The sequence below is a fragment of the Bos javanicus genome, chromosome 2, assembly GCF_032452875.1.
Source record: "Bos javanicus breed banteng chromosome 2, ARS-OSU_banteng_1.0, whole genome shotgun sequence".
Lineage (NCBI taxonomy): Eukaryota > Metazoa > Chordata > Mammalia > Artiodactyla > Bovidae > Bos > Bos javanicus.
Window position 1 is genome coordinate 63,191,251 of NC_083869.1, and position 22,613 is coordinate 63,213,863.

Below are 22,613 nucleotides of genomic sequence, written 5' to 3' on the forward strand. Positions count from 1 at the left end.
TAATGAGAAGCCTGCGCCGCAACTAGAGAAGGCCTGCACACAGCAACAGTGACCCAGCACAGTCACAAATAAATACATTTAAAACAAAACACGACATCTTTCTCTTCCAGTCCTATCTCCAGAAACAAAATGGAGAAGATTTTCTTTGAGAAATTAAGGCATAAAAAAACAGGTGTGGGATCTACCAACCTATTTGAGAAACACCCTTTTTTTTTCCCCTACACGCATTTCTTACCACAGACTCCACGGCAGAGCTCAAGAGTCATTTGTTTGCAGAAGCCAACCACCTCCCTGATCTAAACTAACAGTTTAGATCATACATAAACCCAAGCAGAAAGCTGGGACATCTTTTTCCCAGCTGAGTCAGAAGAGAGATGATGGGTTTACAAACTGGCCAGGGGACAAAGGTAAATGCTTCTTCCACCTTCAGGAAGACCCAACCATTGCCCAAGCCCTGGGCGTTGTCGAAGTGTGGAGAGTGTGCTTTCTATCCTGAACGCTATTTAAAGGATGATAAGAAACGCAAACTCATCTGTGATATGGCTTTCAAGTTATAAATGTCAATGACAGCCAGTCTGCTGCATTGGGAACTCCTCCAACAGGTTGACAACGGCCCAATTCCACGGCTCTGGAGGAGGCCGACAGACAGCTGCTCTTTCAGCAGTTATTTCGAAAGGAGCCAAGAGGCCCTTCCAAAGGCAGCTAGGTGCTGGCACACTGAAGGGGGAAGGTGATGCCATTCCTGGTGGCAGACAGGCACAGCCCAGGAGTGCCACGAGATGCCAACATGTCTGCCTGCTCCATGGAGACTGTTAACCCAACAGAGTACAAGGGGCAAAAGATATCACAGGAGAGCCAGAAAGATGCGTATCCTTCCCAGAGCACAGGCCACAGCACCTGGGTACCAGGGACCACAGACCCAGTAGTGAGTCTTCACCATGTCAGCTTGCTATGCCCCCAGCTGCCACACTTGGCAACTCTTGAAGGGCAGTGAACGAACTTCCCTATCTGTCAACACTACACTAGTTTCAGACAGACCCTGGAAGACAGATGGTTTAACTAAACCAGTCTCTGAAATGAAGCTCATTCCCTTTAAGTCATGTGTGTGATGTGGGGGTGGGGAGGGTGTGTAAGATGGATTAAATATGCTTGTTCCATCTCAGACAAAATCCCATATCTTTAGAGATGCAAAATCTTTTTGAGGTTCTGAAGGAGACACTTCTTATTTTCTCTGGTTTCTCCCAGAGGGACAAACTCTCAAGGTGACAGGGAGAAGCCTCTGATAAAAGTCACGCGGTCACATGATTTGAGTTCTAACTAAGGCTTTTATTCACAGACATTCATCTGCTTGTCAGCTGCTGGGGTAGTTTTTCTTCTGTGATGTTGTTAAGGACAAAATTTGTTCAAAGACCACACACATGAAAGAAACACCAATTATGAATGCTTAATGTTTCATTCTGCTGGCCCCATAACCTCAACACCCAAATCTATCAGCCTGTAAAATCCAAAAATTCTGCTCCCAAGTTGAAAGTCTGATTTACCAAGGTGACTCTCAAAGGTAGCTTAGATCATGGTTTTAAGCACTCAGGACTATTCGTACTAGAACAGGAGCGTACTTAGCAAATTGCTTCCTCCATAAAATACGTTCGTAACTGGGGCTAAGGAAAATATACTCTTTTACAACATTCTTTGATACGGACACAGTTCAGAGATCATGCAGTCATCATGAGTCACACTCTCCAGTTCATTGGCTTTGTTATGTTCACACCACGATCCTCTGTGTCTGAAGGGGCCTGCACTTCTATCTAAGAGTATCTGGCCAAGATTCAGTTCGATACAGTTATGTTTGATAACGACTGAATAGTAATAGATGTAATAGATGGCCTTCTGCTCCAGTCACTTTACTAATTCGAAGCAGATAAAACATCCTTGCCCAATTAACCCAAATGATAAATTTCACCAGGTCTTAACCAGATAGCCAGAAACGTACATGCCCTTGGGACTGAGTCGCACTAGAAGAGTGATCCCCTGGCCTTTTGGGTCTTGATGGTTCCAAATGCTCTGACTCAAGTACTCAGTCCTCTCCCTAAGGGCAAATATCCCAGTCTGTGCTTAAATATCTGTTTATCATAGTACTTACATGGCCTGATGGCTCTGCCTCCAAAGTCCACGTTAGAACAGTAATCACTCCTGCAATCACAAAGACAAAGACATCTTTAAGTTTCTCCTCTTTACGGACTTGAGCCACTGCAAACAGACAGGCTGACAAAGCGCTTCTACGAACTATGCCTCACATTTTGGAACCCAACTGCCTTTTAAGATAAACACCTAAAAATAGCTAGATGAGAATTCCCTATCACTCCAACACCCAGAGGCATATCTCTAAAAAATTACATTATCTCACTTGTTAGGATCCAAATCCATCCATTATTAGTTCAGCAGGAATAAGGCTCCATTTGGCAAAGATGGAGCATCTCCACAAAACCACTCTCTTGTTCTAAGTCTCAGGAGGCATTAAACCAAAGCTTTTACCAGTTCTAATGCTTTCCGGACTGGACTACATTAATTCATACACACAGTCTCAAGTATGTGCATACACACAATTTAAAAAATACATAGCTCAGTGACAAAAAAACCAAGGAGTTTGCAGTACACGATATAGCCAATTGAATGACAAGCCTGTTCATTTAAATATAACATTACTTGCAGCTGCTTCACCTTGAAAAAGCAAACCAGAAGAGCAGTAAAAAGCCATTTTAGAAATATATCTACTATGTGCTTGTGATATCACTAATATTTTCCCTAAATAACACTCCTTTTCAGTAAAAGGGGGAAAACAGTCCTTTTACAGATAACATACATTGTGTTTCTGATATTCATGGAATTTATCAGCAGATAATTATAAAACTGAGAGCTCAGTAGAGAGAGAGGGAGGAGGGAGAGAAAATAAGGACCATACTGCACAGATCCACCTTCAAGCTGACTATCCAGAAGTTTTTTAAAACTAGCCAACAGGTCTACCTCTTCCATAAGCCCCTCGTGGAAGAACATGTACCATCTTCTGCTGAAAAACATTTGATAAAGTTTTGCTTTTTATTTCCAAATATGGTCTGCAACATATAACTTCCCTTCACAGTACTAACATTTTTGTGTGTGTCAACAATCTCTGAACAATAGCAGAGGGCTGTGCACTGGGGCAACTTATAAGAGCAGATTCAATCTATCACCATTCCAAAACCATGATTTCCATGAAACAGTCTGGCCTCAAATGTTTGCTAAGGAAGGGCAGAAGGCTGGAAGGGTACCAAATTAATGCCAGTGATCACATGACCCTTTTAATACCAGCTATTATCTGAGATAGCTTTGAGGTGAAGGAATGGGTTGTGAAACTGGGTTATCATGATACAGGAAAAGCTACTATCTCCTGTAAGCAGCACCAAGATATATTTAGAGAAAACAATCCTAAGCACCTTCATCAACATTAAAAATACATTCTTTTGTAGTGGTATCAGCTAACAAAATGAACACTTCGGTGGCTCCGACCTGAATAATATCAACTTACTTTCAGTGCTCTTTTCTGTATGTTTTCATAAACATCTAATTTGTTGTATTACATGGTAGTCTGCCTTTGGATAGTGTGATCCAGTGCACAGGCTGTGGTGGCTAATGAATCATACAGTAGTGAGACTGGTATGATTCATAAGTCAAAATGCTCATCATGTGCCAAAAGGGAAAAAAAAGTTCATTATCTTTTACCTCCCCCAATGCTTTCAAATCTGGATTTTTTTATTCTTTCATAATACTCATACTAATAAAGAACTCAATCTTGACTTCACCTTAAAAATCAGGCAAACTACTCCCTGAGTCATATGAAAATATACATTAGTAAAATTCATGGTCACCAAGAAGCCCAAAGGCCATTCATTTTTATCCTCAGCAAAACTTTAAAGTTCAGCTAATCTTAAATATCATTTCCTACAGAACCACGTATATAATATTAATGAAAGTTTAGAACTATTTTTAGCTGTGTTTATAGGTAAATGTCTTAGATAAATGTTCTCCATCCCCATTTTCCAAACAGCACCACTCCATAGCTTTCATCAAGATTTTACCCAAAAGTATCTTTTCTGTAAGTTCCCTCAATCTCATCTTGGGTGTATGCTTTGATTTCCCACCTTAATTAAACCTAACTGTGAAAACACTTGTAAATAGATTCTTCAGGCAAGAATACTGGAATAGATATCAGTTCCCTTCTTCAGGGAATCTTCCTGACCCAGGGATTGAACCCGGGTCTCCTACATTGCAGGTGGTTTCTCTACCGTCTGAGCCACCAGGGAAACCCGAAATAGAGATCATGGGAGTGCAACTCAATCTAAAAAGAATAAGACGGCAATCATTGGGGATGGACAGTGAGAGAGTAGTTAGGAAAAACTGGAGCATCATTTTCAGACATTTACCCCTCTTAATCTATAATTTGGATAAAATATATTATGGATGACCCACAAACAAAATAACCTTCTTGATGAGTTCTGCCCTCTAGACTGGCATTCTATTAGAAATCTGCATCTGAGTATCTTGCCTATCGCCCCTTCCCCAAAGCATCTTGAAAGGGGAGCCATGATAAACCCAGCTTGTTGAAGGACCACCTCTGCAGTATCTACTCTGCATATGATGACACAGGATGACAGAGGCCAATTCCAGGCATGTGGATCTCACACCTCCCTGTCCCTAATGCCTTTCAACACTGTCATCTGTCAGGTTGATCCCTTTTCAGTTTTACACTCAAGAGTCCCTCTTCTTATTTCCTATGGACAGCACATCTCCAAATGGAGAATCTCAGAATCTTGATGTAACCTCAGATACAACTCCAAGCAGACTTTCCCTCCCCACTTTTCCACAGTCTAAGCAAAGGTGACTCACTGAGAGCACCAAAGCTGTCCCGTATATAGATTCATGTGAGCAAACAGTTCAAGGGAGCCTACTGCTCTGCCGAAAATATTTTCATGCCTAGAACAAAGATTTTCAATGATGAGACCACTGAATGGTACACATTAGAAACAAATCATGACCATCACCAAACGCCTTACTTTTTTAAATTTTTTCACTTCCTTAAAGAAGTTTTTAAAATTGAAATGTACAACTTCATGTTAGTTTCAGGTGTACAGCACAGCAATTCAGTTCATGCATATGTATATACACAATATACACTTCTTCAAATTTTCTTCCCTTACAGGTTATTACAAAATATTGAGTATAATTCCCTATTGTTTTAAGTCATTCAATCTCCCCTAAAGAACATCAGACAGTCACAGAGGAAGAAGTCCCATAATGACAATCCTGGCATCGTATGGCTTTCACCTTGGGTTGGGCAGACTGACTAAATGTACTGCAAGTGCAATGCCGCCTAGTAACAAAGATCTAGAGAAGACCTTGACAACAGAACTTGCATAATCTTGACCTTTGTTTGGTTTTGTCTAATAAAGGCTCCACAGAGAGCTCCCCAAAGTAAACTCCAATCTAAATCTGCCCCCCAAGGCTCCCACTGTGGACACAAACGCAAGGCCCTATCTCACAACCAAAGGCTCTATCTTCTTGGGTCTGAGGCAGAGGCAACCTCAGTGTCTCTGTCAGAAATGATGGGGAGACTCACGGACTATCACAGACAAAAAGCGCAGCTGCCACATCAGAGGGGCAGCAAATCCTCTACAAATGTTAGTAATTATTACTATTGTGTTGTTACTGCTATCAGAGGATAATAAACTAATAGGATAATAAAAGGGCAGTTCTAGAACCAGTCAGAAGTCTGGAAGCACAGCCTGGTGGTGCCCAATGCGTTACATCTTCATTTTGCTAACAGCTATTTTGGCAGGTGGTGGCTCAGGAATAAAGAATCGATGCAGGAATGCAATGCAGGAAATACAGGTTCAATCTGTGGGTCAGGAAGATCCCCTGGAGAAGGAAATGGCAATCCACTCCATCATTCTTGCCTGGGAAATCCCATGGACAGAGGAGCCTGGCGGGCTATACTTCATGGGTTTGCAAAGAGTCAGACACAACTTAACGACCACATCACCGCCATTTTATCAGGCAGGTGTGACAATTACAATGATTCAGTGGCTTGGACCCTGGAATACCCTTACTTAACAAGACTGTTACCCTGTAGATGGTTCCCAGGTAAAGTGCTTGATTTACAAATTAGCAAAAAATATTCAAATCTTGCAACGTTTCAATTCATCACTAACTTGAATTAGAGAGAGAATACTTGTAGCCAAAAAAGTTTATCCAAGATTTTATCAAGACACGATAACAGCAGGTCAGGGGACCACTTATGTAGACTTGCAACTATTTTTAACAATGACAGTGTCACAAAAAGCAGATCCCCTTTACAAAACTTGTACATAATCCCAAACAAAACTTGCTATTTTCATAAAAATTATTTTAAGAGGCACAAGGGAAATTCATCTTAAAATTCTGTTTTTGGAACCATCCCCACATTACACCTGTTTCTCTCCCACAGCCCAACAGTTCTCAATGTATAGGCCCAGATCCAGAAACACCAACATCATCTGGGAAGTTGGGGATGCAAAATCTCCGACCCGGCCACCACACACCTACCGAATCAGAAATTCAACTGGGACGCAGCAATCTGTGTGTACAAGCCCCCCAGGAGATGGTGATATACCCTCAAGTCCAAGAAGTGCTGACACTACGCTATTCACATGTGGCTGGGGACACCACTTCAGGCAGCTCTTTTCCCTAAAAGACGATCTGGCATTTTTCTGTGCCTTAAAAACCCGCTATATGATGTCAACTGTTCCCTTCTATTTTTAATTCCTCATGATGAGGCTGAAGATGATTCATTCGGCACCTTATGTGATCACTTAAATAGTAAGGCTCCCTGTCTCCCACCCCTAATGGAAGGTGACTGCTGCCTGTTAGCGCTGATGTAATTACAAGAACGATTCAGCAACAAAAGCCTGTCCTTTATCAACCTCAGTGAAAGCTGTAATAGAGAGTTATAATTATAATGCTCCATTCTTTTCCATAATGTGTTCATAATAATGTATCCTTTGAAACTGATCATACCACATGTCATAACAAGGAAACACACAACCCGGGATCAAATTTAGTTTATTGTAAATAGAAATCAAAACTGTAAGTGTTTGGGCAAATCCTTTCAACTGACAGGAAACAAGGATGCATTAACCATCTGGCTTGATCTCACTTATCTACATGGAATATGAAAAAAAGAAAGTTGACTTAAGGCTTTCCATGGGCCCTAAAGTGACCTCAATACTGAATGGTCTTATCACCAGACATCACCCATCATCTGATTATCAAAGCGGGAAGCATTAAGGGGCATTTCTGAAATAATAAATAATCCTTTTCTATACCTTTAATTTGTTGAAGTGTGTATTAATTCGAAGTTAATATCCTACCTGCTGTGAGGCCTCCTGATGGATTGTGACTACCGATGTTATTATTAATTTCCCTTTCCTTTTTGATTAATTTCACACTTAGGCTGGAGAAGAAAAGCGAGATTAATGATGTCTGGAAGACAATGTTTGGTTCTTGTAAGATACTAAATTAACTTCAAGTGTTCAAGTAAACAGAAAACCCAGATAAGGATATGATAATGGAATCATATCCCAAAGATGTCTGAGGTACCACGCAAACACCCACCTATAACCCCAGGGAGGGTGTGAGCCGTGAACTCCAGTTAATACTCTTCTGGGATGTAAGGAGAATGAAAGCTGGAATTCTGAAGATCTCAATACACACTGATAAACTTGTGCCCCTACCAGTGACTGCAGCCATGCGTTTATTTATCATACTATAATTCTCGATTTTGCAAGGGTCCCTCTGTGTATTACTTAGCCTCTTCACACCCTTCTTGTCATCTCTCCAATCTCTCTAGGACAATCTCAGGATGTGAAGAGTCAGATCTCCTTCAGAGGATATACAGAAAAGGAGTATAAACTCAGTTGTGTGATGCACTTTAATAGTCAGGGAACTGTGTGTGTATATGCTAATCCTATTTCCAATAACAATGTCTACGTTCTTTGAGAACCTTCTATGTGCCAAGACACTAGAAGCTTGACACTAGCATAAGTCATCTAACATAACAAAAGCTCTTGGAGGTACTATTGATATTATACACATTTTACAGATCAAGAAACAAAGGCTTAGAAACCTAAATATCTCGCATAGGTAGCCACCATTTTCATATTGATCTGTCAGGCTCCCAAGCCTGAAGTCTTCCATATCATACTGCTTCCCTGGGAGTGCAAAGAAAGAGAACACTTATACCTGCATGGACTTTATTCCAGATGACGTAGAAGCTACAGGCATGCCATTATCCTCTAAGAAACTTTCCTGCCTACTCTAGCTCCACTGACCCAAGTCTTCTTTGAAGTCTAAGATTTAAAAAAATTTTTTTTTTTATAATACAGCATAGTTGATTAACAATGATGTGTTAGTCACAGGTGTACAGCAAAGTGATTCAGTTACACCCATACAAGTATCCATTCTTTTTCCATTTAGGTTAGTACAGAATATTAAGCCGAATTTCCTATGCTATACAACAGGTCCTTGTTGGTTATCAGTTTTAAATATAGCCATGTGTACATGTCAATCCCAAACTCTTCATCTATCTCTCCTTCTCCCACCCTTTCCTAGTGGTAACCATTAAGTTCATTCTCTAAGTCTGTAAGTGCTCCTGTTTTGTCAATAGTTTTTTGAACTTACAAAGTTCATTTGTATATATATTGTTTGTTGTATATGTATTGTGTATATATATATTTTTAGATTTCTGAAATCTAACGTTTAAATAAAATTCAACAATCCTACACTATCTCTTAGACTTTCTCATGTCCATTAGAGTACCCTTATTTTAAGACATCTCCCATCACAAACAAGCCTGCTCAACTAAGACCTATATTCAAGTGCTAAACACAGCCAGCAGTCATCTCTGGCCACTGTCTAGATCAGGGTTCATCAATATAGTTGTCAGTTACTACATATGGCTATTTAAATTTTATTTTTTTATTTTTTTGGCTATTTAAATTTTAATGACAAGTAAATAACAGTTAAAATTCAGTTCCTTAGCCACACTAGGCACATTTCAAGTGTTCCATAGCTTCACATGGCTAGTGGCTGTCACACTGTACAGCAGAGACACAGGACATCTCCATCACGGCAGAAAGTTCTACTAAACAGCACAGGGGTAGACTTATTTCAGGACAGCACTTTTTCATCTAACATCCTTCCAACACTGTGTAGGAGGACACAGCCTCTTCACAGAACTAATTAAGGGCTTCAGACCTATGAGTTTTCAGATGTCATCTTTTAAGGAATACCACTGAGAAGTTAGGTCACTTAGAAAACTTAAAAATAAAGCAAGCAGACCTACCTCATAGCATAGAGAGTGTCAGAAACGAGAGGCGCTAAGAAACAATCATTATAAGGCGCTCCATTCAGGAATAACCGCTGTCATGGAACCACAGGTCACGACTCACCAGAACAACCACACAGACACTTGCACAACCACCCACACACGTTTCTCTAGGCTCGTCCTCACCAAAGCCCTCTCCAGTATTTCTCCTGGGCAAGACAAGAGCCCTACATTTGGTCTTTTGTTTCTAATCACCAAGCAAGAAAATCATTTTTCAATCAGACTGGTATTTCCCACCAATCACTCTCAACTGCTTCATTAAAAGTTGGAGAATTAGTAATGAGACAAGCTTTTGGTTTCAGAGACAGTAGGCTCGAAAAGAGAGCCTCAGTCTCCTCAGTGACCCCTGTCCTGGAAGTAGTTACTTAAAAGATTTCCAAGAATTAAAAAATTCGAGAAACTCTGGGTATAGCTAACCTTTGGGGGAGGATCCCAAAATACAGTGTTCGTTACTGTTGGATTAGAACAGCCTTGGGTGGGACTCACTGAGTGACAAAGAGGCAAAGTCACGGGTCTGACCTTTGACTATTACAATCTGCAAATGCCCTGCACGTGGCATTTCTTCTCTCCCTCCATTCTTCATTGCTTTCTCCTTCCTCCTCCCCCACTATCATCAGACCTCTAGGACTGAATGCCATGCCCAAGACAAGCCAACCTTCACGGCTGCTGACATTGGTCCAGAAAGTGGTAGATGGATGTCTGAATGCCACCTCCACTGCCAAGAAGGAGAGTTTTCTGAAGAAAATGCAAACCAAGTCATCCTCAGTTAGGAGGAGGTGATGATAAACTAACACGTCCCTTTCTTAGAGCCTATGAAAGTCATCTCTAAACTCCCAACTCAATCACAAGTAAGGCCGACTTCTGCCTCTCCTGTTGGCATTACTCACCTTTGCTTAAGGAGCACAGCCCACTGAATCACTAACTCTAAGGAGAGGCCCAGCATTAACCCTTTCCTCCCCAGTAGCTCACAACAGCATTCTCACCTGGGGGACCTTTCTCCAGCCTCATCCGTCCACCTCCCAATCCATTCCTGACCACCTGCCTGATGAACCTTGGGAAGCACCTCCTAGGCCAGGCCATTCCACGTCAATAAGATAGCCCAAGTGCCACCATCTCGAAGATCAAAACTTAGCCTCTAAGGTTCTCCTGAATTAGGATGGATGGCTCTGCTCAAGCCAACTTGTCTACTTTTTCTCCTTCTTGCCTTCAGGTCTTCCCCGCCCCCAATACAGCCAACTTACCCTCCATAAACATCTGCTCTGGGGAACTCTCACAGGCCCTGAAATGCCCATCACCTCCCATGTGTGGTAAGACCTATAACCAGTCAGCTCCTCAAGAACAAGGCGTGTCCTACACTTTCCCAGTATTTTTGCATAGAATTTCAGACCCAGACTCTTACACACAAATTGATGCTCTGCAAGTATTTGATAATCACTGAAAATAGCTTCTGTCCATGCTTATAAACCCATCATTTCAACAGTGGATTTTCAGACCACTAAGACCCCTTCCATATCCAGTTTGCTCGCTGTGAGCCCAAGGAGGCTCTGGACTCTGTGTTGTGATTCCCACTCCACCATCTTCCAGGAAATGTACTTAACACCTCGGAGTCTCAGCATCCTGTTTTGTGAAACCAAGGCCCTAACAGTAGTAGTAGCTGTAATACCACCACCATCAACACCCCCCACCAGCTGTGGGCTAGAAACAATGGGAAAGCACTTAGCACAGGACCGAGCACACAGCAGGCATTCAGTAACTGTTACCTTTACCTCTTTCTCCTATTAAGTTTCCTTAAAGGGGCTTCCCTTGCGGCTCAGCTGGTAAAGAATCCGCCTGCAATGCGGCAAACCTGGGTTCAATCCCTGGGTTGGGGAGATCCCCTGGAGAAGGGAACGTCTACCCACTCCAGTATTCTGGCCTGAAGAATTCCATGGACTATATGGTCCACGGGGTCGCAAAGAGTCGGACACGACGGAGCAACTTTTATTCACTCACTTCTTTAAGGGGACACGGAACATAGTTGCTTTAACATGGTCCTGTAATAGCAACCTGTGTTCAGATCCCAACTCAGCTCAGATCCCAGCTGTAGGACCTTGGGGAAATTATTTCACTCAGCTTCAGAATCTTCAGCTGTAAAAGGGGTTAATAATCCACCTTAAAGGGCTAGTTTAAGAATAAGGAAATACACCTAAAGTTCCCAGTACTTAGTCAGCAATTCACTTCATGTCATTTACTAAACATGATTTTACTTCAGTCAAAACACAACTGAAAAGGGAAAAAAAAGAAAAAATCCATGTAACCTCACATCCCTGTCACCCCACCCCCTTTGAGTCACATTAACCCCATACACAAGACTCCGGGCAATCTGAAACTGAGCAGGACGCTGTGGGGGGCTCTCCTGGGTACAAGAGCCTTTCCCAGTGCCCTGTTTCTTCTTTGAGGGAAAAGCTGCGGCCTCCTGAGCTCCAAAAGGGCAAACAGCTACTACTGAGGGAGTGAGGGAATGCAGGAAATAAAGGAAAGGAAGTCAAACAACAGTCCAGGGCCTGATTCTGTGCCTCCTGGGGGACGTGGGGAACAATCTGACAGGACTCTGAGCTCCTCTACAAGAACCAGCCTCCCACCCTCCCTGGTGGAAGGAAACGTTCAGGCTGAGCAAAAGCACACAGACCCCAGATTGGCTGGAACCAGAAGGCTGATGACTGAGACCCCTGGACCACCCCTCTGCTCCTCCCCACCAACCAATCAGAGGAGGATCATACACCCTACAGCCCTCACCCCAAATTCGGCCTGTGAAAACTCTGCCCCCAAAACTATCGAGGACTTCAGGTCTTTTGAGCACCAGCTGCCCGTTATCAACCTTTACTCCACTCCAAACAACCATGATTCGGTCTGTTTGGCCTCACTGTGTGTTGGGGACATGAACTCGGGTTTACCAAAAATTTCAGCTGCCAAGCCCCACCTCCGGGGACATCAGCTAGAGTCTTCACATAGTGAATGCCAGAATATTCCATTCAGAGCTGCAAGGAGACCCATTTCCTAAAAGCAAGTATCTGGGTTCTCACTTTCATCACTTTCCCATCTCCAAATATTCTTATCTACTCAGATTTACACTGAAAACCAGCAAGGTCCTTCCTGAAAGGAAAATACACTAAGATAACACGCTACTTATCAAAAACAAACCTATAATTGAAGCCATTCTAACCAAACAAGAGCCCCATGTGCTAAGAGAGAAAAATCCACAGGTTTGAATATTCAAACAAGTGGTTGAAATGATACTACCCCAGAAAGGCAGCTCCCAGCCAGAATCACACTCCTATTGAAAAGAAACACTGCTCTTTCAGCTCAATTTGCAAGTTTCTGAAAACTCAGAGTGGGCAGTCAGAGCAAAGAGAAGACTGGTGCACCCACTTTTGCCTTGTACGAGGCTCCGGGGTTCATGGCTTCCACCACCTCCCAGCTCAAGGCCAGAGCCCAGAAGGCCCCAGTGTTGAATCCTTGGCTCAGGTTCCTCCAGGGCTGGGGGTGAGAGGAAGGGCAAGAAGCCAGCATTCCAGGGTGACAGTAGTGAGCAGGTAACCAGGTTCCCACCAGAAACATGTGTCTTCCCTGCAATGGTCTTACTCCCCAGAGATGAAAGATGACTTCCTTTACTTCCCCAAGCACCCACCCGGCCACCCCCTTGATGCCCGGGCTCCCTCAGGCTCACAGGCTCTTATCCCAGTCCCGTTCAGTCAGCTGGTACAAGGACAGTCATTCCCCCGATGCAGGCCAAGGAAGGCTTGCCAGCACCCAGGGCAAGGGAGCTGTGCTTCACAAAAGCCCAGGTCTCTAGAGCTGCGGACCCACCGACGGCCCCAGAACCCACTGAGCAGCTCTCTGCCGCACGCTTCCTCACCTCCTTTCACTACCACCTCCTCCTCCACGTGTTGTCAGGTTTTCCCCTCGCCTGAATCTGCCTGGGGTTCGTAAGTGTTCCTCGTTAAACCTATTAAATTAGCTGGATGTTCCCAGCCTGAGGTTCACCGGAAGTAATCAGATACCATGGTAGAGCAGCAACAAGCATCACGCACTGCTCTCCAACCAGCCATGATCTCCATGACCAGTGACTTTTACAACCACCCTCCTGTTTGCAGATGAAGGAACAGAGGCTCAGAGACTGCAAATAACCAAACCCAAGTCACACAGCTGACAGATGGCAGCGCCAGGATGTGAACCCAACTATCTAACCACAGAGCTCTCCCTTGTAACCTCTGGACCAGTCTCGTACCTTCCAGCCACTCTCCACCATCTGTCCTCTCACTGTCCTTTCACTGGAGGAACGGATGACCTCTTAATAAGCCCAACTCGCTATCATCAGGGGCTGCATGATGGGTGGAGCGGGCAGGGGGAACTGGCTGTGTCAACCCCCAGCTGCAGGCAACTCCTCATGAGCACCTCTCCTGAGCGACTCAGGCAAGCCAGACAGCGCTTTGCAGAAATGAACACTGGAGGCTTATGCTGCAGGCAGGGCTGCACTGCCCGTTCCCAGTCAAGCAAATGTCAGGCAAATGTGTCCAGTGACTTGTTGGGTGCAAATCAGCCTCATTCCTGGGAAACACCAGTGTGCAGAGCTCAGAAATCTGCATTTCACTCCCCACATGATTTTGATGCACCCAGGAACCCCTGGACTGCCCCCTCTTCCCCAGGGTGGTAGTTCTCAAGGCAGACTTGGGAAGGGAATGAGAGACACCCACCTCAGGAGCTATTAAAGAAATGTGCCATGACCCCCAACAAAAATAAAACCAAAGAAATAAACCAAGAAATCTGAAATCTTCCAGGGAATAAAGACTTAAGGTGGAAAGATGGGAGACAGTGAATGACTTCCTAGCTTTGTGGCCCAGGATAAAGCACTCGTTGCCTTTTCTACTGAGCAACCTCATCATGCTTGAAAGGATGTAACATTCCCAAAGATTCATTTAGCAGGCTTATTGTAAAAATAGTGAAGAGAAGGGGGAGGGGGGCGAGAGAGAGAAAGAGAGAGGGAGAGAGAAAGGAAAGAAAGACAAAGGAAGGAAGGAGAGATGCCTTTTACTTGTCACAGTGACAGGAATAACAGGGACACACACACACACGGATTTAGACCAGCACTCACCAAAAGGAAAACAATGCAAGCTGCTGCTGCTGCTGCTAAGTCGCTTCAGTCCTGTCTGACTCTGTGCGACCCCATAGACGGCAGCCCACCAGGCTCCCCTGTCCCTGGGATTCTCCAGGCAAGAACACTGGAGTGGGTTGCCATTTCCTTCTCCAATGCATGAAAGTGAAAAGGGAAAGTGAAGTCACTCAGTCATGTCCCACTCTTAGCGACCCCATGGACTGCAGCCTACCAGGCTCCTCCACCCATGGGATTTTCCAGGTAAGAGTACTGGAGTGGGGTGCCATTGCCTTCTCCGAATGCAAGCTACACATGTATTTTAAATAAATGTTCTAGTAGCCACATTGAAAAGTAAAAAGAAACAGGTGAAATTCATTTCAATGCCATTTATTTAACCCAATATAGCTAAAATATTATTGTAAAACATATAATCAGCATCTCGACATCATTAATGAAATCTACATTCTTTGCTTCGTACTAAGTCTCTAAATGTCAGTGTGTATTTACAGCATATCTCAGTTCAGATTAGCAGCACTTCAAGGGCTCAAACAGCTACACGTGGCCAGTGGCTGCCACATTCAAGAGTCTGAATTTAGACAGAGATGGTCAGCTAAAGGGGCTTCCCAGGTGGCTCAGTGGTAAAGAATTTGCCTGCTAATGCAGGAGATGCAGGTTCTATCCCTGGGTCTGGAAGATCCCCTGGAGAAGGAAATGGCAACCTGCTCCAGTATTATTGCCTGTGAGATCCTGTGGACAGAGGAGCCTGGCAGGCTATAGTCCATGGGTCACAAAAGAGTTGGACACGACTGAGTGATTAAGCATGCACACACAGGCAGGTAAAGAGGAAAAAGAAGGGGTGAAAATAAAGCCTTGAACAAAGAACTAAGGGAGTATGGCACCCAGTAACATCCATGACCCACAGTCAGTGTTTGTAAGGGGTGAGATGTAATTACCTTCAGACTCAACAGTTAGTACGTTAGCACAGTTGCTAACCAAGGGAAAGCTGGTGTCACCTTTTGGGTGCCCAAAGCACCAAGCCCCAAACTGAAGAATCAAAGTCCGTTACCTCAGTAACATGGCACCCAGTTGCACATCACGCACACCTGCTAGACTTCGAACCTCAATGTGAACTCTCCCTCACATAGAGCTCAGGCCTCCAAGGGAAGTAGCTGACAGCTGCCCTCTCAAGTCCTATGGGCAGCTCCACCCAAGGAAATCAAACAGCAGGGCCCTCCCATCTACAGGCTGTAAAGGGGAAGAAGAACACAGGCAGATGAAGAAAGGAGAAGATGACTTAGCACTTGCGGTGGGCAAAGTATCGGCCCATGATCATGTCCTTGTCCCAACTGTGAGAACTTGGCAATGTTGCTTTACATGGCAAAAGGGACTTTGCTGATATGATGCAGTTAAGGATCTTGAGATGGGAAGACTAGCCTGGATTATTCAGATGGGCCCAAGGTTTTATAAAAAGTGTTCTTATAAAACAGCAGCAGGAGAGTCAGAATCAGAGAGGTGTGGAATCCCAGAAGCAGAAGTCACAGTAACGTGATCACTTGTTTTGAAGATGGAGGGAGTGTCAAGATCCTCTAGAAGCTGGGCAAGTCCAGGAAACAGAGTCTCCCCTTCCAGAAATAATGCAATCCTGTTGACACCTTGATTTTAGCCAGGTGAAACCTCTACTGGTCTCCAGGACTCTAACGAATCAGTATTAAGTCACCAAGTTTGTATCAACTTGTTGCAGCAGCAGTAGAAAACTAGCATACCATCTGTCGAGTGGTCAGCTAGACACACACATGGGTTATGCCCCTGCAGGGTGTCAGAAGTAGTAACTGCAGCTGTCCTTGTAGTGATGGTAATGGCCACCGTGTATTGTTTAGGCACTAAGTTGTGTCCAACACTCTTCTGTGACTCCATGGATTGTAGCCTGCCAGGCTCCTCCGTCCATGGGATTTCCAAGGCAAGAATACTGCAGTGGGTTGCCACTTCCTTCTCCAGGGGATCTTCCTAACCCAGGGATTGAACCTGAGTTTCCTGCATTGGCAGGCGGACTCTTTACCACTGAGCCGCCTGGGAAGCCCCCTATCATGTACTGAGGGCTAACTAAATCACAAGCACCCTAATTACTTCACCAACATTAAAAAAAAAAAAAAACTTTTCATTTTGGAATAATTTTCAACTCACTGAAAAGTTTCAAAGATTGTACAGAGTCCCTGTATCTATCTGTTCACCCAGCTTCCTGAATATGCCAACCTCTTAGACAATCATGAAACATTTGTCAAAACCAAAAAATTAACATCAGCACAACACCATTAACGAAACTACAGACTTGCCTTGGATTCCACCAATTGTCACAAATATTTTATCTCCCGAGAACCCTGTGAGGTGAGTACCATTCTAATCGCCATGTGATAAACGAGGATGCTAAGGCTTAATAAGATCCAGTCACTGACTCATGGTCATAACAGTGAACACTAGCAAGGCCTTTCAACTTGATGCCACTGTTTGGCTTTTCAACTTGATCCCTATACCATAAGCTCTCCTGGATACCATCATTCCCGTTTTATAGGACAGGAAAGCCCAAGGAGAAGCAAGTTACCCAGAGGCTTGCTACTAGAAGCAGCAGCAAACCTGGGGGTGTCTGACTCCAAAGACAGTCCAGCAACCCCATCTCCCTCCTGGACACTGAGGGATGAGAAGCTGCCAGGGCCCATGAGAGCCTCCTGAAATCATGAAAATATGGTGGCTGTGATGGGAAAGGAGGGGATCAGGCCTCCAGACAAACCTACCTGTCTAGGGCCACTAGTTAACTATGATTCTCAGGCAGCAAATAGAAACCCAAGGGGCCCCCTAGAGAGTCCCTTACAAAGAGCTTTCTTAGAGGATTGGGCAGCAGAAGGAGCTGCCACCAATGACTCTCCTGAATCCAACTTCCATCAGACCTCCAGGATCCTTGCCCTGGGGCCTTTATATGATTATAATGAGCTCCTTGAAAACATTCCTCCCCCAAAGCAATTATATTTCAATTAAAAAAAAAAATTCATTTCCTGGGGGATCCTGTACCTCCCACCTTTTAGCCCTGAGATTCTACCACTTCAGTCCAAAAAAGCAGAAAGAAGAACTTTTCCCACTGTGAAGTCATTAACAAACTCACACACGACACACAAGTGAAACAGGAACCAGTGCAAACTCAGCTGAACTGCCCACAACAAGCCACCTTGTTCATTCTTCCTCAGTCTTTCCTTCTTTGGCAGCATTCCATGATTTACAGGTCTCAGAACACTGTGGCAGGGACTATTTTGCTATCTACACATCTCTCTTAGTGATTCTTAAACCAGCACCCTCACCTGGGAGCTTGTTAGAAATGCAAGTTCTCAGGTCACATTTCAGGCCTAGGGAATCAAACACTGGGGGACTGGACCCAACAATCAGCATGTTAACAAGCCCTGCTGGTGTTTCTGATGCCTGATAGCTTGAGAACCACTAAACTCTATAACCCCTGCGACCCTCCATGGCCGACTTATATAACTTAGGCGTGTTTGCAAAATTCTCTGTCTGCAGGCAAACACGATGTCATACACCAACTGCAGGCCCAGAGCAGGAGGTCACAGCCTGGCTGGGGCAGCAGTATTCATTCATCACATATTAGGAAGCAGTGTAAGCCAGGGCAGGCCAGGCCCGTGTCACGTGCTAAGGACCATCCTTGGCTTCAAGAGAAGACAGCCTCCCTGGTGGCTTTGATGGTAAAGAGTCTGCCTGCAATATGGGAGGCCCGGTACAATCCCTGGGTTGAAAAGATCTCCTAGAGAAGGAAACGGCAACCCACTCCAGTATTCTTGCCAGGAAAATCCCATGGATGGAAGAGCCTAAAGGGTTACAGTCCATGGAGTCACAAAGAGTTGGACACGACCGAGAGACTAACACACACACACACAAGGGAGGAGAGCTTGAAGGCATCAGTCAAGCAAACCTATAGATGAACAGAAACTATAAACTGGCAAACACTGTGAAAGAAAGAAATGGGAGTGCCATAACACAGAATGACAGGGTTCTCTTCTCACCTCAGTGGTCAAGGGAGGCCTCCCTGAGGAAAAGACACTTACACTAAGACACAGAGGAGGAGCAGGAGTCGGCCAGGCAAAGAGGGAAGGAGGCAAATATTCACAATATAGAGAAAAGCTTGTGCAAAGGCCCTGCAGCAGGAGAAAGAACGGTGCTTTGGAGATGCTGAGAGAAGCCAGGGTGGGCAGAAAACAGAGAAGGAAGCAGGAGGAGTCCTTGGGAAATAAGAGAAGCTGTCCAGCCTTGTATCCTGCTGCACCTCAGAGGCTTGGTTAGGTGTGTGCGTTGGAGTCTAGACTTGAAAGATCCATGAATTTTAGGTGGAACATTGACAATAAACAATTTATTCAGTTGTGGTCTAAGTGTTCCATGTAAAAAGATAACCCTTACAACAACTCATGAGTAGGTTCTGTCAGCATCATCATCTCCATTTTGCAGATGAGGACAGAATGTAAGTTGCCCCACGTCACCCAGCTAGTGAAGGATTAGAATCCAGTAGGACCAACTTCAGGCTTCCCTGGTGGCTCAGTGGTAAAGAATCCTCCTGCAATGCAGAAAACACTGGAGACACGGGTTTGATCCCTGAATGGGGAAGATCCCTCAAGGAGGACATGGCAACCCACTCCAGTATTCTTTTCTGAAGAACCCCATGGACAGTGGAGACTGGTGGGCTACAGTTCAGAGTTTCACAGAGTTGGACATGACTGAAGTGATTGAGCACACACAGGACCAACTTCAGAATCCAAGCTCTGGATCATCTTGAGACAAGGCCTCTCAGTGGTAGAAGACAGATGGCAGTGATATGGTTTGCATTTCAAAAGCTTGTGGAAGATGCTGTATAGATAGGGAAGAAAAGACAGATGCAGGGGCCACTGCATCTTCCCAGGAAAAAATAGCATGTCTGGGCCTGGGTAGTGGGAGAAAAGATGTTCATCAAGAGAAATATCTGGGTGCAGAGAAAAAGTGGTCTCTCCCAGGGGTTGCTTGCCTAGTTCTCAAACTTCTGAACAAAAGTCAATGCATCCTAACCCATAAGAGCTGAGAGGGCTCCCTGTCCTGGGAGATAAACCCAAAACACAAGGTTGTCACTGTGACAGAAATAGAACTTGGCTTCTTCAACTGGAGCCACTGTCACTCTTTAAATTTTTTTATGGGTGGCACAGCAGTAAGAATCTGCCTGCTGATGCAGGAGACACAGGAGACTTGGGTTCGATCCCTGGGTCAAGAAGATCCCCCAGAGAAGGAAATGGCAAATTCTCCAGTTTTCTTGCCTGGGAAATCTCATGGACAGAGGAGTCTGGCGGGGCGACAGTCCATGGGGTCTCAAAGAGTCGGCCACGACTTAGTGACTAAACAAATAGTTGATTTACTATGTTGTGTTAGTTTCTGGTGTACAGCAAGGTGATTCATTTATGCATATTTTTTCATATTCTTTTCCATTGTAGTTTATAAGATATTGAATATAGTTCCCTGTGCTAAATAGGACTTGCTGTTTCTATTTTAGTGTGTATATGTTAATCCCAAACCCCTAATTTAGCCCTTCACCCACCTTTGATAACTGTATATCTGTGAGTCTGTTTCTGTTTTCTAAATAAGTTCACTTGTATCTCAAACTTTAGCATTCTGAGGGAAAAGTCTGTTGCTTGTTCAGCATGGATGTCATTTGCCATCAGGAAAGGTCACCAACAGCAACAGGACCACATCAACAAGGAACAGGTTCAAACCTGGAGATAGAGGCTTTCTGCAAGCATCTGAGTGAACAGAGTTTCCCTTAACTTCCTTGACTGCCTCGTAGTTCATCAGGGAAAGTACGACAGCCCATCCCTCAGGGTGGCTGACATTTCCAGAAAAGTCCTGTCTATGGCTTGATGAAATGGTATGGGTCTTGGGGAAGACAGTATTCATCCATTTCCTTGGGTTCCATTTACAGTCCGAGGGGTGTGGTCGGAGTGACCTGACTTTAAAAGGGTAAGCAGGGGTGTGAGGCTTCATTGAATCATCTGACAGAGCCTGAGACCCAAAACCACAGACTGAGAGCTGTGTTGGCAGTGGGGAACCCCACCAGCCACCAGAGCTGCTAGGTTTCCTGTCTTCTGCGGGTCTGGAAGCCGCGGGGCTGCCATTTCCCCATGATGAGCCTGGCTTCAGCCCTCTAACTCACAGATGGGCCAGCTGTGGAGCGTGGCGGACCTCAACAGGAGAGGCGGGGCCTCGATAGGAGAGAGTGGGGACCATTTCCTTATATAAATCAGTCACAGCCTCACTTACTATAGTTGTGAAAAGGCCCCTTGGATTTCAGAGTTCTGAAGAGCTTTGTCTTTGAAGGCTACAGAAGTGGGCAAGCTGTCCTTCTGAAGCCTCTCTGGCAACCATTCCCCACCCACCATTCTTCTGTCCCATACTCTTCTTAGCACTGCCTGCCTTATTGAGCTGCAATGTCTCTGTCTTATACATTGAAACTGTGAAACCTGGAAAGTGAAAAATGCTACATCTTGCTCTTGTTGACAAAAGCATGAAACTAACTGCCTCTTGTTTTGTAGGGCTCTTGTATCTTTTCCCCTAGATGACAGTGAATCTTAAAAAGAGCTACAGGGACTCCCCTGGTGGTTCAGTGGTTAAGACTCCATGCTTCCAATGCAGGGGGGCATTGGAAGCCCCTGGTAGGGGGCTCAATCCCTGGTAGGGGACTTGGCCAAAAAAAAAAAAAAGAGAGAGAGAAAGTGGACTTCCCGGTGGTTCAGTGGTTAAGAATCCACCCGCCAGTGCAGACATTGTTTCAATCTCTGGTCTGGGAAGATTCCGCATGTCTCAGAGCAACTAAGTCCAGGAGCCACAACTCCTGAGGTCCAAGGGCCTAGAGCCCATGCTCCGCAACAAGAGATTACCCCCAGTCCTGTGCCTCAACTAGAGAAAGCCCACACACAGCAATGGAGACCCAGTGCAGTCAAAATTAATTCATTGAAAATAAATAAAATATCATCTGTCAACAACAACAACAAAAAAGTGAGAGAGAGAGAAAGCTACAGCCCTGCCCTTGCTCCAGTTGAAGGGGCCAACAGACTTCTAATGATGTAGGAAACATAAAGAGACAGGATGGGAAAGAGCACCCCATCTCTCTGGGCCTGAGCCTCCACAGCATGAGGCCCTGAGGAGCCTCCCTTCCCAAGGAAACATAAGCATCGGTTAAAGCACCACGCAGGGAGCTCTAGGGGAAGTACAGCCATGATCTCGGAGTTGATGGTCCTCCAGTGGCCTGAAAGATGCCGAATGAGTGGCTTAATCACCCAGCAGGGCCTAGTACCAGATACACAAAATTCCTCTGAGACAGCGGGCCTGTAAATGGAAAGCATTATTATTTGTAACAGGATTAATAACAACACAGGCTTGAAACCAATAGACACCATTGGATTATTTTTCCAACCTCTTCAGACAGACCACTGAATTCAAGGGATGGTTTTATTTCTTTGTTTTCAAGCAAGACAGAACTTCCTCCCATAAGACAGCAGGACTGCTGGACTGCCTCCAGGGAATTTACTTCTGATGCATCTGTCCTGCCAATGACAGGCTGCCTGAAGTGCAGGGGTCAAAAAAGCAAAATGAAAAAATACAGTCTGGAAGAAGGTCCAGAAGATTTTTACAATTCTGATTAAAAAAAAAAAAAAAGACCAAAGATCTTCAGATCAAGCATCAGTACCTCAAAAATGGCTTAAGGGGAAGCACAGGTGGGGTTTGGGAAATAGGAGGCAGATAGTTAAAAGGTACAAACTTCCAGCTATCAGCTAAGTAAGTACTAGGAATGTAGCATACAGCATGAGAAATACAATTAACATTGCTGTTATACTTGTTACGTTATATTCAGAAGTTGTTAAGACAGTAAATCCTAAGAGTTCACCTCACAAGGAAAAAATGTTTCCATTTGTTTAATGTATCTATATGAGATGATGGATGTTCACGAAACTGATTGTGCTC

The 22,613-nt window shown here is 44.5% G+C and overlaps 1 protein-coding gene across 6 annotated transcripts in view; it reads right to left on the bottom strand.

The window, feature by feature from the left end:
* MGAT5 (alpha-1,6-mannosylglycoprotein 6-beta-N-acetylglucosaminyltransferase) overlaps positions 1–22,613 on the bottom strand; it is a 398,273-nt gene that overhangs the window by 336,159 nt on the left and 39,501 nt on the right. For 5 of the 6 annotated variants that reach the window (XM_061439540.1, XM_061439514.1, XM_061439503.1 and 2 more), the window contains exon 2: positions 2,141–2,190. The exons of the other annotated variant lie outside the window; for it this stretch is intronic. The gene's annotated coding sequence lies outside the window, so the exon portion shown is untranslated. The remainder of the gene's footprint in view (positions 1–2,140; positions 2,191–22,613) is intronic. 6 annotated transcript variants of the gene reach the window in all.